The sequence below is a fragment of the Triticum aestivum genome, chromosome 7A (assembly GCF_018294505.1).
Source record: "Triticum aestivum cultivar Chinese Spring chromosome 7A, IWGSC CS RefSeq v2.1, whole genome shotgun sequence".
Lineage (NCBI taxonomy): Eukaryota > Viridiplantae > Streptophyta > Magnoliopsida > Poales > Poaceae > Triticum > Triticum aestivum.
In genome coordinates, this window is record NC_057812.1 from 710,383,496 (window position 1) to 710,387,720 (window position 4,225).

A 4,225-nucleotide genomic window follows, 5' to 3' on the forward strand; every position below is an offset into this window, starting at 1 on the left:
AAATTTGAAAACACTTTTTTAGTTTTTTAGTTTTCTTTGTTGCTTTATTTATTTTATTTTTTGATTAACTTTACTATAAAAATAGTTTTTTCCTGTTTTTTGATTTGTTTTTTGCATTATTTATTTTCTTTTGTTTTTTTCTTTAATTTTTAATTCTGTTTGCTTTTAGGTTAGCAAAATTATAAATTTTCTGTTAGTGCCATTAGTTTTAGAAAAATTATAAACTTTCTGTTAGTGCCATTAGTTTTCAAATTTGAATAGTTAAAATTTGAATTCTTTGAAAATTGTTTGAATCACAAGTTTGTGATTAACTTACTAAAAAAATGAGAATAGATGCGCTTATAGAGAAAATTCAACCAAAATTCCTAGTAAATTTCTATGAATTTCAGAGAAATTCACTATGAATTTAGGTTAAACTTTTCTCTATTAGGGCATCTATTTTCACTTTGAGAGGAGATCAACAAGGCAGAGAGGGAAGGGCTTATAAACCGGTGTGAGCCCCCTTCGGTTGGCAAGGTGGGACTAAACTCGGCCCGCAACGAGGACCAACCCTTTAGTCCCGGTTTGTGGCACAAACCGGGACTAATGGTCATGGGCCAGGGGCGAGGGGAAAAATTATAAACTTTCTGTTAGTGCCATTAGTTTTAGAAAGTTGAAAGTTGAAAGTTGGCATGGGCCAGGGACTAATGGTCATGGTATTACGAGGGCCGAACCATAAGACATGAAAGCATTTCAAATGAACTCTGAAAAAGTTGAAAGTTGGGATGGTATCATAATTTCACCCACATAGCATGTGCATGTACAAAACGGACAATGGTAGCATGTTCGTGTGTTACAAAGTTGCGGGAGAAAGTCTTCACTTTTTCTTCGCTTGTGTCATTTTCTTACTTCGCCGTAACCATGGATAATCTTCATTGTTTATCAGGATGCTTGGGTCAGCCTTGACATTGAAGGGAGGAATTTCATGAAACTTTTCATAATCTTCAGACATGTCTGTCTTGCCATCCACTCCCAGGATGTCCCTTTTTCCTGAAAGAACTATGTGGTGCTTTGGCTCATCGTATGATGTATTTGCTTCCTTATCTTTTCTTTTTCTCGGTTTGGTAGACATGTCCTTCACATAGATAACCTGTGCCACATCATTGGCTAGGACGAACGGTTCGTCAGTGTACCCAAGATTTTTCAGATCCACTGTTGTCATTCCGTATTGTGGGTCTACCTGTACCCCGCCGCCTAACAGATTGACCCATTTGCACTTAAACAAAGGGACCTTAAAATCAGGTCCGTAGTCAAGTTCCCATATGTCCACTATGTAACCATAATATGTATCATTTCCGCTCTCGGTTGCTGCATCAAAGCGGACACCGCTGTTTTGGTTGGTGCTCTTTTGATCTTGGGCGATCGTGTAAAATGTATTCCCATTTATCTCGTATCCTTTGTAAGTCAATACAGTCAGAGATGGTCCCCTGAACAACAAGTACAACTCATCACAAACAGTGTTGTCACCTCAGAGACGTGTTTCCAACCAACTGCTGAAAGTCCTGATGTGTTCACATGTAATCCAGTCGTCGCACTGCTCCGGGTGTTTGGAGCGCAGACTGTTCTTGTGTTCATCGACATACGGGGTCACCAAGGTAGAGTTCTGTAGAACTGTGTAGTGTGCTTGAGACCAAGAATATCCGTCCCTACATATTATTGAGTCTCTTCCAAGAGTGCCTTTTCCAGTCAGTCTCCCCTCATACCACGATTTAGGGAGACCTATCTTGTTAAGGCCAGGAATGAAGTCAACACAAAACCCGATAACATCCTCTGTTTGATGGCCCATGGAGATGCTTCCTTCTGGCCTAGCGCGATTACAGACATATTTCTTTAGGACTCCCATGAACCTCTCAAAGGGGAACATATTGTGTAGAAATACGGGCCCGAGGATGACAATCTTGTCGACTGGATGAACTAGGACGTGCGTCATGATATTGAAGAAGGATGGTGGGAACACCATCTCGAAACTGACAAGACATTGCACCACATCACTCCTTAGCCTTGGTACGATTTCTGGATCGATCACCTTCTGAGAGATTGCATTGAGGAATGCACATAGCTTCACAATGGCTAATTGGACGTTTTTCGGTAGAAGCCCCCTCAATGCAACCGGAAGCAGTTGCGTCATAATCACGTGGCAGTCATGAGACTTTAGGTTCTGAAACTTTTTCTCTGGCATATTTATTATTCCCTTTATATTCGACGAGAAGCCAGTCGTGACCTTCATACTGAGCAAACATTCAAAGAAGATTTCTTTCTCTTCTTTCGTAAGAGCATAGCTGGCAGGACCTTTATACTGCTTCGGAGGCATGCCGTCTTTTTCGTGCAAACGTTGTAGGTCCTCCCGTGCCTCAGGTGTATCTTTTGTCTTCCCATACACGCCCAAGAAGCCTAGCAGGTTCACGCAAAGGTTCTTCGTCACGTGCAACCTCTAGGTCTTTCCAGTAGGGTAGGTCCCAAAATAAAGATTTCTTCTTCCACATGGGTGCGTGTCCCTCAGCGTCATTCGGAACAGCTAGTCCACTGGGACCCTTTCCAAAGATTACGTAGTGTAAATCATTGACCATAGCAAGCACGTGATCACCGGTGCGCATGGCGGGCTTCTTCCGGTGATCTGCCTCGCCTTTGAAATGCTTGCCTTTCTTTCGACATTGATGGTTGGTCGGAAGAAATCGGCGATGGCCCAGGTACACATTCTTCCTGCATTTGTCCAGGTATATACTTTCAGTGTCATCTAAACAGTGCGTGCATGCGTGGTATCCTTTGTTTGTCTGTCCTGAAAGGTTACTGAGAGCGGGCCAATCGTTGATGGTCACGAACAGCAATCCCTTAAGGTTAAATTCCTCCTGTCTGTGCTCATCCCACGTACGTACACCATTTTCATTCCACAGCTGTAAAAGTTCTTCAACTAATGGCCTTAGGTACACATCAATTTCGTTGCCGGGTTGCTTAGGGCCTTGGATGAGAACTGGCATCATAATGAACTTCCGCTTCATGCACATCCAAGGAGGAAGGTTATACATACATAGAGTCACAGGCCAGGTGCTGTGATTGCAGCTCTGCTCCCCGAAAGGATTAATGCCATCCACGCTTAAAGCAAACCATACATTCCTTGGGTCCTTTGCAAACTCATCCCAGTACTTTCTCTCGATTTTTCTCCACTGCGACCCGTCAGAGGGTGCTCTCAACTTCCCATCTTTCTTTCGGTTCTCACTGTGCCATCACATCAACTTGGCATGCTCTTCGTTTTTGAACAGACGTTTCAACCGTGGTATTATAGGAGCATACCACATCACCTTCGCAGGAACCCTCTTCCTGGGGGGCTCGCCGTCAACATCACCAGGGTCATCTCGTCTGATCTTATACCACAATGCACCGCATACCGGGCATGCGTTCAGATCCTTGTATGCACCGCGGTAGAGGATGCAGTCATTAGGGCATGCATGTATCTTCTCCACCTCCAACCCTAGAGGGCATACGACCTTCTTTGTTGCGTATGTACTGTCGGGCAATTCGTTATCCTTTGGAAGCTTCTTCTTCAATATTTTCAGTAGCTTCTCAAATCCTTTGTCAGCCACAACATTCTCTGCCTTCCACTGCAGCAATTCCAGTACGGTACCGAGCTTTGTGTTGCCATCTTCACAATTGGGGTATAACCCTTTTTTGTGATCCTCTAACATGCGATCGAACTTCAGCTTCCCCTTTTGACTAATGCATTGCGTCCTTGCATCGACAATGACCCGATGGAGATCATCATCATCGGGCACATCGTCTGGTTCCTCTTGATCTTCAACAACTTCACCCGTTGCAGCATCATTGGGCACATCGTCTGGTTCCTCTTGATCTTCACCAGCTCCCCCCGTTGCAGCATCACCGTATTCAGGGGGCACATAGTTGTCATCGTAGTCTTCTTCTTCGCCGTCTTCCATCATAACCCCTATTTCTCCGTGCCTTGTCCAAACATTATAGTGTGGCATGAAACCCTTGTAAAGGAGGTGGGAGTGAAGGATTTTCTGGTTAGAGTAAGACCTCGTATTCCCACATTCAGTGCATGGACAACACATAAAACCATTATGCTTGTTTGCCTCAGCCGCATCGAGAAACTCATGCACGCCCTTAATGTACTCGCGGGTGTGTCTGTCACAGTACATCCATTGCCGGTTCATCTGCGTGCATTATATATAAT